This window comes from Sceloporus occidentalis, unplaced genomic scaffold, assembly GCF_023333645.1.
Source record: "Sceloporus occidentalis isolate IW3139 unplaced genomic scaffold, rSceOcc1.0.p SCAF_5, whole genome shotgun sequence".
Taxonomy (NCBI): domain Eukaryota; kingdom Metazoa; phylum Chordata; class Lepidosauria; order Squamata; family Phrynosomatidae; genus Sceloporus; species Sceloporus occidentalis.
In genome coordinates this window covers 35,292,392-35,311,482 of record NW_028316985.1, presented here as the reverse complement: position 1 = coordinate 35,311,482, position 19,091 = coordinate 35,292,392, and the positions used below count along the sequence as shown (strand labels likewise).

Genomic DNA, 19,091 nt, shown 5'->3' with positions numbered 1-19,091 from the left:
CTCATAGGCAAGACACAAAAAACTAGTTCAGGCTGGAAAATAAGTATAAATAAGGTTATTACGTTTCAATATGCTGAATAAAAAATGATTGAATGTCATCTCATTAAAAAAAAAGATCTATTAACATGTATTCAGCATAGTCACCAGCAAAACAGCTGTCCATAGATTTCTTGATTATAACTACCTATGAGGGGGAAATATCCATTTGTGTTTTTTTTAAATCAACTGTGATTTGTTGAAAAGATTTTTTCAGGGGAAACATGGTGGATTTTAATGCTGCTTTAAAAATAAAGAAATATATGCAACAAATCCATGCAAGTGCTAATGTTTGTTTGTTGTTATCCACCCTCAAGTCCATCTCAACTCATGGCGACCCTGTAGATGAGACATCTCCAAGACTCCCTACACTCCACTGCTCTGCTCAGGTCTTGCAAATTCATACCCATGACCTTCTTAATAGAGTCCATCCATCTAGCATGTGGCCTTCCTCTTTTTCTGCTTCCTTCTTCCTTTCCTAGAATTATTGTTTTGTCCAGTGAGTTGTGCTTCCTCATGATGTAGCCAATGTTCAATCAATCTATAATCGATACAATCTTTCTGCATCGTTTAGCACCCTCAGAACTGTGTACGGTTATTATTGTTTCTCCTGCTTTGTCCTTGTGACACCATCTGAATTTCTTCCAGGGTGGGGTTTGCCATTGGCTTCCTCTGAGGCTAAGAGAGTGTGACTTACCCAAGGTCACCCAGTGAGTTTCCATGGCTGAGCAGGAATTCAAATCCTGGTCTCCAGAATCCTAGTCCAATGCTCAAACCACCACACCCCACTGGCTCTCATAGTTAAGAATATGCCTGCCAACATTTCACAGATGAAAATTTGGTCAAGATAGCAAAAGTTATTAATGAGGAATTACACAAAAGCAAGGATAGTATACAGAGAGGGGTAAGATTCTACTTCCTCTTGTCCTCCCCCTGCTGTATACATGCACTCTTGATTGGTCTGCTACAGTTCCTTTATATTTTAATAACTGAAAGATTTTATATACTCTTCTTTGCCAATGTGGTACCCCCCCCATCCACGTTGTACTCACCCATATGTCACCTAGGGCCCCCAAAGGGCCCCCACAATCAATATTTAATAAGACAATTTTATTAGCTCACTTAAAGCAGCTGAGCTGGCTTGGCCGACTAAAAGCAGGGATCAAGTCTCTGTAAATCGGTTCCGAGAAACAGAACTCAAGAGTACAAGGTTCAAATTGACTTATTTGTAAATAAAAGTTGGTGTGAGTGCTTGGATGAGGAACATCTTTCCTTTTATTCAGTGGTAGGAGGGCACCAAGTGTATGTTTACTTCATTCTTTTTAGGCTAGGACCGAGCAAATAAAAATACTGATGTTATGAAGGACCTGGTGCAGATATCTACAGACAGTTCATCACAGAGCAGCCAGAAACATTATGCCAGGGGTAGGCAACCTTTTTGAACCGGGGGCCGGGTTGCTGTCCCTCAGACAACTGGGGGGGCCGAAGCCAAAAAATAAATAAATAATTTTTAAATAAATAAATAAATAAACCGGGACAAATGTAGGACAAAATTTTCAAATAGTGGACACTTTTTTTAAAAAAGTGGAGGACACGTGAAAAAATTTGCTGATTTTTTAAAAAATGTTAATATAAATGCATGTTTCTGAGGCATCTATAGACAATTGCCCCCCTTGCCCCTGCGCGCGAGAGGCCAAAGGCCCCGGCGGCAATCGGTGGCAGGACCAGACTGGGGCCGGTCCCAAGGCCTCGCCGGGCCGCATCCGGTCCGCGGGCCACAGGTTGCCTACCCCTGCATTATGCAGATACTTTTTTTTCCACAGGAACATGAGTTCAAAACACATTTGCTAATAGAGAAACATTGGGCAACACATACCAATCGGGAATCATAGGGGAACGGCTGCCCATAGGCAATCAGGGGGGAACACTTTCCCATAGGGAAACATTGGGGAATGCCTGCCCATAAGGAAACATTGGGGAACATTGGCCCATACGGAAACATTGGGGAACATTTGCCCATAAGGAAACATTGGGGAATGCCTGCCCATAAAGAAACATTGGGGAACATTTACCCATGGGGAAACATTGAGGAACGCTTGCCCATACGGAAACATTGGGGAACATTTGCCCATAAGGAAACATTGGGGAACGCCTGCCCATAAACAAACATTGGGGAACATTTGCCCATAGGGAAACATTGGGGAACGCTTGCCCATAAGGAATCATTGGGGAACATTTGCACATAGGGAAACATTGGGTTCAGACGCTGTTTTTTCTGAGTCAGAAAGAAACACAGATCTTTTGAAAAGAGACCCCCTTTTGAGTGAACTTTACACTAAACTGGATTTGGGCTTGGATCAAGTGACTGAAGCAATGGTAGAGCTGAATGAAAAAGGCAACACTCTCCTGTTGAAATCTGGAGAAGACAGAAGACAGGAGGAAAAAAAGGACATTTTAGATATTATATTCAGTATCACTCAGTGGAATGAGGATGCTAAGAAGGACCTACAAGATTATAACATGAGAAAAAGGCATTTATTAAAACAATCTGCCATGAAGACAAAGCAGGGGAAAACCAAACAAAAGACAAAACTTGGAGGGGGCAGGAGGAAAAAAGCCCAAAGCAGGGATTTACTGGAGGAGGAGTGTGCAAGTGCAAAGAGAGATCGTTCTCCTCTTCGGCCACAGAGGCTCCTAGAAGAGGAAACATCCCTCTTTCCATTTCCCAGAGGAAAACAAGCCCACTCCCAGAGAGCTGAAGGGCAAGGCATTGGAGGAAGAGAAAAGGCTTCTGGTGGGCAGCCTGCATGGACTAGACCTTGCAGGGACTCCACTGACCTCACAAAAGACTCTCAAAGCAAGGAAGCATAGAGCCTGGAACATCCCTCCTTTGAGCAAAGAAGGGAGAGCGAAATGGAGTTCTCTGGCATCTCTTCCTTGGCTGCAACTAGTGACAGTGACACAGAGAGTAGCAGTGAGGAGGAAGAGGAGGAAGAAAGCCCTGGGGACAAAGCCCAGAGGAAAAGGGATAAGAAGAAAGCCAATAAAAGGAACTGGGCCCCTGATCCAGAAGACCAAGTCACTAAGGAGTACCTGGTCTATAAATATGACACGGATTTCCAAAGCGTGGAGGAAGGGGAACTGACGGATCGGGAGAAGACCCTTTCGGAGGCTTCTCAGCAGAAGAGGCTTTCCCGAGAAAGGCAGATCTCTGCAGCCTGGACTGAATGTCTCCATACGCGGTGGGACAAAGTGACCGATATCATCTTGCCAAAGGACTTCGATAGGTATGACACTCTGAAACTCTGGGGCTATGCGGTGGCTCACATTGCCCTGCCGACATCTAGCCATCGCCTGCCCAGCCTAAAAAAGTACAGCAGAGATAAACTTTGGGGGCTCTTGGAGAAAGGTTTCCCTCTCTTGAAGTCTGTACTTTCGGAATTAAAGGTGCCCGAATCTCAGGAGCAAGTGGCTTATGCCAAGACTTTAGCCTTAGACATTGTTCAACGCCTGCTATTGGGCAGGAAACCCAAGACGTCTCTCATCATATTACCGGACTGGCTGAAGGAGGGCCAATTGATAAAAACCTTCCAAGAAATCCATCGAATCTGGGAATGTACCCCTGAGAACCAGAAACCTCCGGTTTGGGCACAAGTGGACAATGAGGGGAAAATGGTGTCCAGAGAGGCCTTGATGGAGTGGCTCTTAAACGTCGTAGAAGACCTGAGACAACGGGCAAAAATTGCTAAACAGTCAGGCTTCGATCCGATGGAAGAAAAGACTAAAGGAACTGGAGCAGGGAGAGCTGTGGAGAAAGTGGAGAAAGCAGAGACCCCGAAAGAACCAGAACGGGCAGAAGGACGTCAGCGGACCGAGCGGCGCTCCAAAGGACATTTGCCATTGACTCCTGTCCTGGGGGTGAGTGCCACGGTGTCACCCCCAGCAATGGGTGAGAATTGCAGGGAGGTTAGAGGAAGAAGGGAGGCAGCAGGGGAAGGGAAGGAGGTGCAAGGAGTGGGATTGGGAAACACTAGGCAAAGAGGGACACTGAGTCATATCAGCAGTTCGGATTTAGAGGAAACGGCTTCCACTTCTCAAGCGAAGAAGAAACCTAGAGGGGAACAGCCTTGGTCAGAGAGAGTAGAGGTAGAATTGGGCCCAGCAACCGCAGCGGATGGAAATATCTTGGGTCTGGGAGAGGAAAACAGGGGATCAGATTCACTGGGTCAGGGTTTGGGGGCTGGAGACAACTTGATGGAAGGTACTGCTGTTTCGGCTGGTGTTCTTTCCCAGGAACAATGGAAAGACCCATCCTTGCCAACCAAGGGACTAACTGTCCAGAAGAAAAGGCTTCTAGAAAATGGTGATGCTGCTGAGAATGGTCATATCTCGGCAAGACCTCGATTGGACCGGGAAACTAACAAAGACACACAGATTGGGAACGTAAGTCTAAACCCTCTGCCAGACAGACACATAAAAGGGAAGGAGGGCAATCGCACGCATGGCAATGGCGCTCACGGAGAGGCACCACAGGGTTCTGGGACTTTGGCATCCGGAGGACCCCTCGGGGTGCCGGGTGACAAGCCGCAAGAACTCAGAAAGGAAGGGAGGACATATGCCAGTATAGCGGGAGAGTTAGGGTCTTCCGGCATGACAGAAGATGAAGAGACATACCTTGACCGGTTCTTTAGTGAAGCCTCGGATGTAAGAAACCCTAGAGCACGCTTTGTAATACGGTTTAAATATTTAGGGTCAGACCCTGAGAAAGGGTCATGGGCCTATATTTCAAAGCGGCTTCTGAAAGACACATTGGATGCTCAGAGGGAAGATATTGTGGCAGTGATTCAGCTTCCGGGATCTACAGAAATAGATGTATGTTTAGCATCTGAAAGAGTTTACAGGCATTTCTGGATTCACTGTAAGAGGGTGAAACGTCCGAACCCAGATCTTCTGTCGGAATATGAGATGTTCCCTTTATTTAGAGGTGATACCAAGGTTCTAACTATAAATTTCAGAACCACTACTACCCCTGCTGAAGACGTAGCGAGGTGGGTGTCTAAATACGCCACGATCCTGACAGGGCCAGATAAAAAGGAAGATGAGCAAGGCTACTGGACAAGGGAATACAGATGCGTAGTCTCCTTTAAAAATGAAGACCCTGAGTACAGACATGGCAAGATACCTAAGTACTTTTTCCTAGGGGCTGATAGAGGGATCACCAGGTACAGTGGCCAACCTGAGGCCTGCTTCCCATGTGGGTCCTATGAGCACCAGAGGCGCCTGTGCACCACTCCTTTGTGTTCACGGTGCGGCACCAGGGGCCACCCGACAGCTGCGTGCTACAGCAGCATCAAGTGCAACTTTTGTGGGGAACTGGGTCACACTTACTTTTGGTGCCCTCAGGCATATTATAACCAGCAAGATGCTCGAGTCTTTAAGAAGGCCCAGCAAGTAGCCAAAACGAGAAAAGAAAGGGCAGAAGTCCAGGAGAAGACAAGGGTTTTGAGGGAGGACTTAAGAACGAGGGGAGAGAAGTTAGCAAATTCAGAGCAGCAGGAGGACAGGGGCAGGCATAGCGACTCATTGCTTGCAAGGGAAGAAAGACAAACTGCAGAAGACAGACTCGCAATAGCTGCTGAATGGAATGTAGTGCTCAGACGAGGGGCAGGCGGAGAAGAGGGGAGGCCACAGGAGAGGAGGGGTCCCCGGGAACAGATAGTCACAGAGAGCAATAGGTTTCATGTTCTTGTGCATGAAGAAGAGGGGCAGAGTAGGTTGGCCAATGAGGAGCCCACCGATAATAATGATAATAACAATAATAACAATAATAACAATAATAACAACAACAATAATAACAACAACAACAACAATAATAATAATATTTATTTGTATACCGCCCTCTGGCAAACCAATCCGGGCGGTTAACAACAGTAAAATATAAAATATGACAATTAAAAACACTTTATCCCTCCCCCCTTAAGACAGTATTAAACAGTATAACATATTAAAACACAATATCAATGCATAAAAACAACAATTAAAAACTAAAAACCCTGATATCCCTCTGTTGATCCTCAACCATCACTAAGATGGGGCCACGGGAGGAATGAGGGAATCAGGGAACCTGGGCCGGGATGGTTAATCTGGAAAGGCCTGCTGGAAGAGATCCGTCTTGACCGATAGCGAAGTCTTGGTAGCTGTCCAGGAGATAGCAGATAGACAACCCATGCAGACAGAGGAATTGAAGGGGCAAAGGACTCCAAAGACCCCTAAGAAGAAAAAACAAAAGGAACATAACACACAGAGGAGTGAAGGGGAGGGGGAGAAGGTGATAGGAGGAACAGAGCAGATGGAGGTGAGGCAGATGGTTGACCCCCCCAAACCAAAGTCCTGAAGATCCTTCTAAAGACCCACCTGAAACGATGGTGATAGAAGTAGCAGCTGAACCAATAGGGACAGAAGTACCAGCAGAAGTACTAGCAGAGAACAGTGCAGCATCTGAGAATTCACCGCAGTTGTTTTCAGAAGAAACAGTAGCTTCAATACAGGAATCTGGTAATAGATTGGTGGAGCCTTGCGGGACAGGTGCAGAATCCCTTTCCTGCCCCCTTCTACCCCTGGCCCCTGACGGAGGCATTCCTCCTCCTCCTCCTCTTTCCAGTGCTCCCTCCCTTGTCTCCACCTTCCCAGTGTCCTCTTTACCAACCCCTGTCTCTTCACCCCTTTCCTCTTCCCCCCAAATTGGTGAGGCTACACCTCCGGTTGCCCCAGAGGAGGTAGAGAGGACCCAGCTGGAATCGGAGGACCAGAGGGCTGAGGAACTTGGAGAGAACAAAAAAGCCTAGAATGGTTGGGAAGCCTTTATTTGGAAAGAATTTACCTGAATGTATTTTAATTGAATTAAATTAAATTTAGGTCAAATTCAAAATTAGAATTACATTAAAATTAAGTCAAATTCAAAATTAAAACTAAAATTAAAATTCAAAATCAAAATTAAAATTAAATTGAGAAATATAGTAACAATGACAGTTTTTGTTTGGGAAGGAAAATCAATTAGCTGTTTAATGGTTATAGAAATGTTTAATAATGACATTAATCTTGACATTGTTATGATTATTTGGGTTTTGATAATCAGGGTTGAGGTAATGTTAAGCCAAGATTAATCACGGTGTCCCTGAGAATCGCCTCTTGGAACGTGAGAAGGCTGAGGATGGCCGACAGGCGGCAGGAGATCGTTCCTCTTCTGGCAACCATGGCGCACGACGTGGTGGTCTTGCAAGAGACCCACCTGGTGAGCGAGCAGCAACGCTCCCAGGGGCAGAAACTCTGGACGCAAGGACCCTCCATTTGGTCTTATGGGGAGGAACACCAGGCAGGCGTGGCGGTCTTATTTAAAGCTCGGCAGGACCTGCAGATTGACTTTGTCCTGGAGGCTTTACCGGGCAGGTTGCTGGTTGTGGACTTTACTTTGCTGGGGATTTCGAAGGATGGGAAGGAAGAAAGGACTCCTTTCCGGCTTTGCGGGCTTTATGCCCCAGTGGTGGCATCGCAACGGAAAACATTTTGGCCTCATTTGAAAGGGTATTGTGCTACTTACAGGCATTTATTGGTTGTAGGGGATTTTAATAATAGGACCAGACTATCAGACTATTCAAATTATGTGGATCGAGGTAAAACGGGGAAAAAGTCAACCGCTTTAACACCCGAGGAGAAACTTTTAGAGACCTTTTTCTCAGATCGTAATTGAAAAGATAAAGCCTTGGAAGCGAGTAATCGGTTGAGTTTTTCCCCTCTTCCCTGCAAAAAAGCATTTATGGATAAATATGTTTCACTGGAGGGAGGCAAATTCACTTGGTATCAGGAAGACAGAGCTAGTCGATTGGACAGGATCAGAGCCCCCGCCGAACTGAAGGCCTTGAGTTGCCAACTGACCGGTCACTCCGTGGTCTGACCATGCCATGCTTCACATGCATTTTGCTCTGGGTGAGATCTACTCCAGAGGGAAACCTCTGTGGAGGCTTCGCCCAAAGACGCTTGGCAACGCCAGCTGCAAGGAGGAGATTGCGGGCGTCTTGGCAAATATGCTGACGCTGCAGGATCTCTATGTTGGAGAACTGTCTGTCTGGCCAAAAAAGTCCTGAAGAAGACTTGTCAAAACTACCAATATGTTATCAATAGGAAATATTTGTAGGGCTATCAGGCAGCAGTCTACCAATTCTTGAAATGCCATTACAAGGTTAACAATGGCCTTCCAGTAAAGCAGAATGTGTTGGAATGGTCCAGAGATGTAATAAGAGAATTTCAAACTAAGCAGGAACGTAAGAAGAAATATCATAAAGAATTCAGGACCAAGGGGTTAGTGGTGGACATTGAGGATTGGGCCAGAGCCAACGCTCCTCAAGCCTCAGTGGTCATGGGGGGCTTGAGGCACAGTGAGCAGGACCCAGTCAGGAGAGACCCCAGAGCAATGCTGAGAGTGATGGAGGATTTCTATAGGGACTTATACGCAGGGGAAGAAATAGGAAGGGAGAAAATCAAGGCTTTCTTGGAACACGTGCCCCAAAATATCCTAGAGAAGATGTACCCAGGGCTGACTCAAACAGACAGGGATGAATTGGTGGCCCCTGTGACAGAGAAAGAAGTCCAGGAGGTCATTGTCCAGGGAAGGGGCAAATCGGCTCTGGGACCAGATGGACTCGGATGGAGCTTTTACAAGGCCTTTGCCAAGTGGCTGGTTCCCGCTCTCACCCGAGTCATCAATGAACTCTTGTCTAGAGAGAGCCTCACAGACTCCTTTTATCAGGGCGTTTTGATTTTCTTTCCCAAACAAGGAGATTTGACTTTGCCCAAAAACTGGTGACTGATCGTTTTGACAAATGTGGATTACAGGATTGTGGCAAAGGTTTGAATAACAGACTGGCAAAAATAGCACCCAAAATCGTTTTAGCTTCCCAAACCAGTGCCGTTCCAGGGCGCTTTATGGTGGACTCTCTGTGTTTGTTTAGAGAGGTCTTTCATTTGGCCCAGAAAGGCAAGTGGGAAAAGGGGAAATACTGCTCTTGGATCAGGCCAAGGCTTTTGATCGCGTTCACCATCAGTTTATGTGGGAAGCGCTGGCAGGGAGGGGTCTCCCCATCCGCTTTGTTAGGTATCTCCAACTGCTTTATCTGAAGGCGCAGGTGACTCCTCAGGTGAATGGACACAGGGGGACTCTGATTAGGATGAAGTCGGGGGTCAGGCAGGGCTGCCCCCTGAGCCCCCTCCTCTACGTCCTGGTTCTAGATTCGGTCCTTTGCCAAATCCAGGCAGAGGAAAGCATGAAGGGTTTGAGGGTCACCCTGAAGCCCAGCAGAGGAGTCATGCCTTTTCCCATAGACGCTGCGGTTGAGCAGGTGAAATACGCAGCCCACGCGGATGACATTTCCCTCTTTGTGAACGATCGAAAGGAGATAGCTTCAGCTATGGCTATTTTTGAGAGATATCAGCAAGCTTCAGGGGCTCAGATAAACCTGCAGAAAAGCTCTTTGATTTCCTTTTCCCGAAAAAAGGAAGGTTTAATTTTGACTCCAGTAGAAGTTGTTAGTAGGATTCAGGAGGAGCAATGCGAAAAGTCAGAAAAATTAGGGGAATATAAAATGTTAGGTTTAATGTTTTCTATTAAACTTTTCGGGTGGGAAAAGAACTGGTATCTCTGGTTGGGAAAAATAAAGGCGTGTTTTGATAGATGGAAACCATGGCAGTTAAATGTTTACCAGAAAGCATTGTACATAAAGACTTACCTGATGCCGCAGGCCTTGACTCTCGCCGCAGTGTATCCTCCTCCCCAAAAGGTTTTGGGGGAGGCAGAGAAACTGGTCTTCCGTTTTCTCTGGGGAACGGCCTTTTTCCCTTTGGCTCAATGGGCCGTGGCCTATAGGAAAGTGGAGCAGGGGGGGCTAGGCCTCCCTGCGTTGAGACTCAGGTTCCTCTCAGCTTTCCTCAGCCAGAACTTTGGGAAACTCAGCCAACGGTTTCATCGTGGATCTGGCCTGGAGGGGTGGCTAGCCCTGTTTGCCAATCACTGGGTGAATGAGAGCTGGGCCCAGAAATGGTGGCGGGAGGAAGAACCGGGGCCTTTCCGGGTGACGGCCGCCATGAAACAGTCCGGCCCCCAATTTCCTCAGGGAGGTCTATGGGCAGATTCAGCAGAACAAAGTCCTGGCAGAGTGGTTTCGGACCAAGGCGGGATGCATCAGGACCTTGAAGGGTTTTGTGTATTGAGAAATGGTGAGGGTGGTTTACTTACAGCCTCAGATGGAAAAAGACACCAAGAAGGACCAGTTGTCTTTCTATTTAAAAGATTGGCCCCAAAGCATTGAGTGTTTCACGGACCGGAGGGTCCCCTTTGGTCTCTGGGACATTCGATGGAGATTTTACCACCAAATATCTTGTTTAAAGGGGAATCAGCCTTGGCTGAAGGAAGCAGAGCAAATGTGTCCTAGACTGTTGGGTCAAAAACAATCTTGTGTGACTGGAAAATTGTACAAAGAGACCACAGAACACTTTATAAAGGACTGTCCCTCGGCCAAGGACACTTGAGAGAAGGTAGCCGCTGCGTTGGATTGGCCGGACCTAGCCGGTCAGCCCTGGGAAGCGGTGGCCTCTGGACTGGAGCCGGAGACAGGGGTCAGAGGACCGCGTTGAAGGCCAGAGAGGAAAAGGAAGAGAGGACACAAAGGGGGGACAGTGGACTCATTCTGGGAAGTCCCTTGGTCAACAGGGAGAAATGTAAGGTACTGCACTTAGGGCGAAAAAATGAAATGCACAGATATAGGATTATGAGGGACACCTGGCTTAAGGAGACAACATCTGAAAGGGATCTAGGAGTCCAAGTAGACCACAAGTTGAACATGAGTCAACAGTGCGATGCGGCAGCTAACAAGGCCAATGCAATTTTAGGCTGCATCAATAGAAGTATAGTGTCTAGATCAAGGGAAGTCATAGTGCCACTATATTCTGCTCTGGTCAGGCTCCACCTGGAATATTGTGTCCAGTTCTGGGCGCCACAGTTCAAAAAGGACATTGAGAAACTGGAGCCATGTGTCCAGAGGAGGGTGACTAAAATGGTGAATGGTCTGGAAACCATTTCCTATGACGAACGCCTTAGGGAGCTGGGTATGTTTAGCCCGGAGAAAAGAAGGTGAAGAGGTGATATGATAGCCCTGTTTAAATATTTGAAGGGATGTCATATTGAGGAGGGAGCAAGCTTGTTTTCTGCTGCTCCAGAGACTAGGACCTGAAGCAATGGATGCAAACTGCAGGAAAAGAGATTCCACCTCAACATTAGGAGGAACTTCCTGACAGTAAGGGCTGTCTGACAGTGGAACAAACTCCTTCCTCGGAGTGTAGTGGAGTCTCCCTGCTTGGAGGTCTATCAAATGGAGGCTGGATGGCCATCTGTCGGGGATGCTTTGATCTGGATTTCCTGCATGGCAGAAAGGAGTTGGACTGGATCAGGGCCTTTGCAGTCCCTTCCAACTCTATGATTCTATGAACAATTAGACTAGTAAATCTGTATGTTTTGCTAGCTTTGGTTTTCCAGAGAAAGAAAGAGTTAGTGACACAAACGCAATCGGATGTCAGCATCGCTGTCCGTTTTGTATTGAGCAAAATAAAGACTCTGACTGTAATAGAATGAGGGAGGATGTCATCCAACAAATGGAGGAAGTTCTGGCCATGGCTGACGGAGGCCACACCAGGCATCACCTGAGAAATGGCATCCATTGCGCATATACTCTTGTCATATGTTTATGTCATGTATGTGAGTTTTGGTTCTAGATTATTTATGTATCAGGATGTAAATTCTGGGTTTTGAAAGATTTGAAATAAGTGTAATTACAAAAGTAAAAGGAGAAGATTTATAGTTACAAGGGTTTTATAATGTTTAATGTTTTGTAATAGTATAATGGTTTTGAAACAGCTGAAGTAGCAAATTTGTTTGTAGGATGTACTTTTGTATATTAAACTTCATTTAAATTTTATAATTCACACTCAGTGACAATAAAAACAACATTTCCAAAAAACAACATCATCTAAACCATTCCAATTTTACCTATAATCTGTATATCTTGCAGAACTGATGACCGATTTCATGACGCTTCATAGATTATGCCTGCTATCTTTAACTCTAGACACTTCCTAATACTTACTGAGTGCACTGTATCCCTTACATAGATGTATCATACTAACTCTTAGTAAACAAAAACTATATCACAACTATAAAAGTCATTAGGATCAGCTTATAAACCTTGTGTTCCTTAATCTTCATTTCTACTCATCGTAACTAACAATACCTTAAACAGAGATTGTTTAAAATCCTGCTAAACGTTTTCCCTCCTTTATTAATCATTCTCAAAAGCAGTAACTAATTCTCCCTGAAGGTCTTTTTGCAGGTATTTTCTCCAAGGCTTCCATTCTTTATCAAACATTTCCAGCCTTTTTTGGCTTATGAGAGTAGCTAATTTGTCCATTTCGTACATATCTAATGCTTCCATGCTTCTATTGTAGGGATCTCCTCTGTTTTCCAATCTTATGCAAAGACAGTTCTTGCCGCTATAATCATATAGAATAAAGGTTTTTCTTTCTCTTCCCCCAAATTCCAGGTATCAGTCAGATTCAGAAGGTAGACATTTAATTCAGTTCCTTATCTATTCTTCCCCAGAATAACTTTGACTTAGGACACTGCCACCAACAGTGTCAATATCTACCTATCTCCTCCTTTTTGCACCTCCTACATCTATTAGGGTTATTACTGTACATTTTAGATACTTTATAAGGAGTAAGGGACCATCTATACATTGATTTGTAGAGGTTTTCTCTAATCTCAGTTCTTGGTGTGTGTTTTAATTTATTTTGCCATAATTTCCCCCAAGAATGTAGTTGTAAAGATCTTTTAAATCTCTGGCCCATTCAATCATATATTCCTTCAGTTTCATCTTCTAATTCAGGATTCCTAATCAGGTCACATAATTTGCTCATCTGTTTCCAGGACTGTTTTATTATTTGGTCTAATTCAGGTTCATCTCAGCCAATTCCTAGATGCTTACTATCAATTAGAAACCTTTCTTTTAATTATCTATAAGCAAACCAGTTAGATATATATCCTTCCTTTTGGAGTTCTTCTGGACATTTTATCCTCCTTTTCCCCCATCAACCGTTGTTATATTTTCCTATGTCACCCATTCGTTTTCTTTCAGATCTTCGATTTCAAACAAAGCGTCATTTGAAGATGTCCGTAATGGGATCCATGGGCACCATTTCTTTCTAGATATCTCCCATGTTCTAAGCAATGCTTTCCTAATTAAATGATTCTTTGCATTCCCATCCAATTTTGTTTCATCATATATCAAATATCCATGTAACCCATGATTTAAATCTCGGCTCCCTGGGGGCCTTTCCTTCGCCAGACCTCTCTCTCCGGAAGGAGGAGGAAGGGCCCCTGAGGGAGCCCGGGGCCTGGCAGGGCGTCGTCCTGGGCTCCCTGGGGGCCTTTCCTTCGCCAGACCTCTCTCTCCGGAGGGAGGTCTTGAGGAGGAAGGGTCCCTGAGGGAGCCCAGGGCCTGGCAGGCCACCCTTCTGGGCTCCCTGGCGGCCTTTCCTTCGTCTTTCGGCCGAGGGGAAGAACTGAAGGGAAGGGCCTGGGACGGGTGCCCAAGCCCTTCCCTTCGTCTCCTTCCCCTTCGGTTAACAGGGCCAATTCGAGCCCGTTTGGCCGAAGGAAGGGACAGAGGAGGAGAAGGCGGGCACACACCTCCTCCTCCCCACGGGGCTTTGGTAGCCCTGAGGTGTCCTTCGGAGGACACTTCAGGCCTGGCGAAGCCCCGAGGAAAGGAGCAGGGGCTGCACGCCTGCTGCTCCTGCCCCTCATGGGCCCTTACTGGTCCTCACCTGTCTCTGAGAAGCAGCTGGGGGCCAAGGAAGGGCAGGCGCACGCCTGTCACCCCCTCTCCCAATCCCACCTCCCACTTCTAGCTGTCTCTTAGACAGCTGGAGGTCGGGAAAGGGAGCAGGGAAAGCCCCGTCCCCTGGAGGGTGGAAGCTCCACCCCCAGCACGTGGCCCCACCCCCGGAGGGTTCGGCCCCCCCAGTAGTCTGAGAGACAGCAATCCGGCCCCCAGGTCAAAAAGGTTGCCTACCCCTGCCCTAAAGCCTAACCCCTAACCCTTCCATCAGTCTCTCTTGTCTAGGTCTTTCCCCCTTTCTCCCTTCATTGTAGTCTATCGGGGGGGGGGGGGGGGGAGGTCATCTTTGGACATTTCCAGTATGCTGGCCAGGGGTCAGTCTGGATGACCACAAGATATCCCCCTTTTCTAACCCTTCCATCAGTCTCTCTTGTCTAGGTCTTTCCCTCTTTCTCCCTTCATTGTAGTCTATCGGGGGAGGGGGGGCATCCTTGCACATTTCCTGTATCCTGGCCAGGGGTCAGTCTGGATGACCTCTAGATACCCCCTTTCTATCAGTTCTAGCCTCGGTCTTCCCTCTCTTCTTTTTTCACCAGAGACGGACTCTCCCTTCTCTATTCTTTAACCGCAGCTTGACCGTTTCCTGCTTCATTCCCAGCAGCCTTGGCCTGGATGATCTTTAGATATCTACTTTTTACAACTCTTTACTTGCCTCAAGCTTTCCCCGTTTCTCTCTTTGCAGTCAACCAGACTACCTCACAGGGGCGGCGGACTCTCTTGTTTCTTAAGCACAGTCTGGATAACCATTAGAGATACTCATTTCCAACTCTGTTCTATTTCTGGTTTGAGCCTCCCAGCCTTTCTTGTCCTTAACGTCAATCATTCTGAATGACAGACTCACCCTCCCATTTTTTAATGGACATTTCCCTTGTTTCTGGGGAAGGAGGACAGTTAGTCTGGATGGCCTTCAGATATCCCCTCTTTCCAATTGTTTATTGTGTCTGGTTTAAATAATCAGCCTCCCCCCACCTTCCTCTCTCTGTTGCAGTCAACCAGACTACCTGACAGGGGTGGGGGACTCTTCCTCCTCCTTGGATGACCTTTAGATATCCCCCTTTCACCAAAAACCCTTTATTATCATCTCAGGTCTAAGCCTTTTTTCTGTCTTCCCTTAAGGTTTGGGGGTCTCTTTCCTTTTTAAATGCCACTAGGACCTTTCCCTGCGTTGTTGCCGGGCAGACAGACTGGAAGACCCCCAAAAACTCACCGCTGGATCTTCCCTCGCTCAGAGTCCTTCAGCGTCCCTTTCCTTTGGCCGGGGGTCAGCCGGGAAGAGAATTCGGCCACGCTAACCCCTCTGAAAACCTTGACCAACAGCAAAAGCCTGGAGGAAGGAAGGAGAGGAAGCGGTCAGAGAGAGATATGGACGCCAACCCTGCGAGGGAGGAAACCCCGGGAGGAGGCGGCGTCCCAGCATCCCCTGCTTGCTATTGACAAAGCAGAGAAGCCGGGAAGACTTCAGCCGAAGCAGGAAGTGCAACAGGAAGAGCAGTTTCACCTCAGGCTGCAAGGGCCAAAATAGTGCTAAAAGAAGGAAGGAAGGAAGGAAGGAAGGAAGGAAGGAAAAAAGGAGGTTGGTTTGGAGCTGATACAAGATGGCTGCCCTCATGCTCTCCTCTCACAACGGTCTTAAGCGGTTGACTGATGGACAGGATTTTGGGTGGATTTAAGATGGCCGTCCTCATGCCACCTGATAGTTTTGAGTGAGTGGCTGCAGTCCAGGCAGCACTGAACCACTGTGCCACCAGGGCTCCTCAATTCAGATGCAGCAAGTTGGAGAGAGGGCAAAGGGGCCAGTTGCCTGGAAATTCAGATGATCTCTCTCACACACAACTACACACACACACACACTAATAATAATAATAATAATAATAATAATAATACCAATAGTGGTGTTTTCTTGGCCACATTTTCCTCTGAGGTTCAGACAATGTGAGTTCCCCAGTGGGTTTCCGCAGATGAGGGAACGGAGACTCGAACCCCAGTTGCCCAGCATCCTTGTCCAGTGTTCAAATCACTGAACAAATGTACTTTGTTGGCTACGGTATCTATCGTGTGTGTGTGTCTGTGTGTATGTGGGGTGTCACTAGCCCACCTTTGAACCCCTGACACACCCAAAACGGCAGCCTCTTTGGGGTAAAAGCAGCCCAATTTTGGGGCGCCATGAGAGACACCAACGCGTTTCACACAACAAGCAGCAAAAGCAACCTCACCTCCGTCCGCTTCTGCCAAATTGTCATCTTCCTGTTGCTTCTTCTTCCCCCTCTTTCTGCAAACTTGCCGCTTTTTCTTTCCGGACGCCTCCTTTGAACCGCTTTCGTCCTCCGGCTGCAAGGCCTTGCTCTCCGGACGCCTGGGTTTCGCAGAAACGGTGCCTTTGGGCCGCGCTTTCTGCAGCTTCCGCGTCCGGACGTGTCCTTGCAGACACCGAAGCAGCGCTTGGGAACGGCTTCCTACGTGGTGTCCCTCTTCTCCGCCTTCTCCGCCACTGACATCCTTTCCTGGGGAGGCAGGAAGAAAGATGCTTTAATTACTTTAAAGTATTGGTAAAGCCTTTTAAAAGTCATGTTTGCTTAGAGGTCCCAAACCTGTGCATCATGCAGTCCTGCATTTAAAGAGATTATAACTCCCTTCTGGAGGGTTCAGCCCAGAGCTTGGAAAAGTTACTTTTCTGGGCTCATGTTTCCCAGAGCCTCCAAGAACCGTAGGAGGAGGGGTGGATTCTGGGACCTACAGTTTCCACTCTACTATACCATAGGTTTTCCTCTTTGCTCTGCTAAGGCCAACACACTTTGGGGGGACTACAACACCCAGAACCCCCCAGTTTATGAAATCGGCCTTCCTAGGGATTAGAAAAGTTACTTTGAGGGGAGGGGGCTTTACAAGTCCCAGAACCACCTGCAGCCTTCCTGAGGAAGGGGATTCTGGGGTTCATTGTCCCCCCCTACTTAAAAGTAACTCCCCCTCCTTGCTCTGCTTACTTTAGAGGCAACAGCTGCCCCCCTTTTTTGGAACTACAACTCTCAGAACCTCCCCCACTCCATTCAGACTACCTTGGAGCTTGGAAAAGTTACTTTGGAGGGGCTACATTTCCCAGAACCTCCAGGAGCTGCATTCTGGGATTTATAGTCCCCCCTTTAAAAAGTAACTCTTTCCTTCCATCCCGATTCCCGCCCCAACCCAGCTCTGTCCAAAAAGGAGCCAGACCTCAACGTAGGCGCCCTTTGTCTGGGACTATGACTCCCAGAATCCCCCCAAACCTGGCCTTCTGGGGGCTGTAGGGGGACTACAACAATGTTAACTCTTGTGGCCCTTTATGTATAAAAGGGGAAAGAAATGATGACTCGGGGACGGCGACTCAGGCAGCTGGAAAGGCAGCCCTGATTGGGGGCCTTTTAGCCACGCGGGAAACTCCGGGCGCCTCCTGATGACGTCACCGCACTCCAAGTGCGATGTACCGGCCCCGTTGCCCCTAGCAACGCAGCTCTCTCCTCTGGGGCGGGGAGAGGGAGAATAAAGCAGCCAAGCAGACTCGCAGGGGGCGTGGCCATGTAAATGAGTCCTCGCTGAGCATGATGGGAAGAGGAAAAATCCCATTTCCCCCCTTTTGCCCTCTTATTTCCCCCTCTTCTCCCAGGAATCTGGCTTGGCTCTTCCTTCCCCAGATGGACTCCCCTTTCCCATCCAGCCTCGAAGAGAGGATCACTTTCAGGCCTTCTCCCTCCATTTTAAAAAGAGAATGGCAAGCAATTTTCCCAAAGGTGGTCCCACCCTCAGAAAACAACAGCCCTGCAAGGCTGGCCCCCGAAACCTTAAACAGCTCTTTACAAAGTGAAGCAACCCAAATTCCCAGCAAAAGCCTGCCTTTGCAGCCTAAGAGCAAAGCCAAACAATTAAAACCGTCGCGTCTCTCGAGAGGCAAGTCAGAAGGCTTCCCTTACGTTTAATTTAATATACACTTCATAGAATCCTAGAATCAGAGTTGGAAGAGAGCGCAAGGGCCTGCCATGCAGGAACTCCCAATCCAAGCATCCCCAGCAGATGGCCATCCAGCCTCTGCTCAAAGACCTCCAAGGAAGGAGGCGCCACTACACTCCGAAGGTGGATTTAATGCTATCAAAACGTTATCATCATCCTGGCATTTAATATAAATGTAAACACTATTTTCAATGCTGATGACGGACGGTGGCCTCAGAACCCCGTCCAAATGCTATCAGGGCCCCAACAGCCAGGGCTGCCTCTCCTCCTCCTCCTCACCAAAGACTACTCAGTGAATGCCTCTATTCAAGGGAGGCTTATTATGGAGGGAACATCACTATCTTTGCAGGGAATATTGTTATATCTGGAGCATGTTCAGGGCTTCTAGGCAGCAAAGCCCAGAGAACCCTCTATCTAGCCTTGCTTTCCCTCACAAAGGTTCTGTATCTGCTCTGGAACCTGCTTGACTCCATTCTGGAACCCTGCCGTTGGAGACCAGTGGCTGCTTTCTGTGAGGCTCCTTGGCCTGGACTCAGGACTCAGGCCTCCTCCATTGACCATGCCTGGCTTCAAGCACCGCATGAAAGTGAGTGAGGGCTGAAGGTCAGAGGCCAAGTGGTGGGAGGACAGCCCCTTCTTCTTCTCCCCTGGCTCTCCTTCATTGTCTCTCTCCTTTGCTTCCAGGCCGCCGGGGAACATATCAAGCCTCCTCCATTGACCAGGCCTAGCTTCAAGGACCGCGTCAAAGTGAGTGAGGGCTGAAGGGCAGAGGCCAAGCGGTGGGGGGACAGCCATGGTGCCCCTTCTTCTTCTCCCCTGGCTCTCCTTCATCAACTCTCTACTTTGCTTCCAGGCCGCCGTGAAACCTTTCTGTTTGATGTTCCAATGCGTAAACCCCAGTGATTCTCTATGGGCCAGAATGGTTTCTCTATGGGCAAATATTCCCCAGTGATTCTCTATGGGCCAGAATGGTTTTTCTATGGGCAAATATTCCCCAGTGATTCTCTATGGGCCAGAATGGTTTCTCTAGGGGCAACTATTCCCCAGTGATTCTCTATGGGCCAGAATGGTGTCTCT

At 47.6% G+C, this 19,091-nt stretch overlaps 2 long non-coding RNA genes and 1 pseudogene across 2 annotated transcripts; 1 reads left to right on the top strand and 2 right to left on the bottom strand.

The window, feature by feature from the left end:
* Positions 1-5,901: 5,901 nt before the first annotated feature.
* LOC149311943 (uncharacterized) lies at positions 5,902-6,689 on the bottom strand. The gene is made up of 2 exons (XR_016281392.1): positions 6,451-6,689; positions 5,902-6,305 (listed from the first exon to the last, which is right to left on the bottom strand). It is a non-coding gene; the product is annotated as an uncharacterized LOC149311943 (long non-coding RNA).
* Positions 6,690-9,818: 3,129 nt separating this feature from the next.
* Positions 9,819-11,785, top strand: LOC149311942 (uncharacterized; annotated as a pseudogene).
* A 283-nt stretch (positions 11,786-12,068) lies between these two features.
* Positions 12,069-17,515, bottom strand: LOC149311941 (uncharacterized). Its single transcript, XR_016281391.1, has 4 exons — positions 17,244-17,515; positions 16,250-16,537; positions 15,244-15,360; positions 12,069-12,627 (listed from the first exon to the last, which is right to left on the bottom strand). It is a non-coding gene; the product is annotated as an uncharacterized LOC149311941 (long non-coding RNA).
* Positions 17,516-19,091: the final 1,576 nt, after the last annotated feature.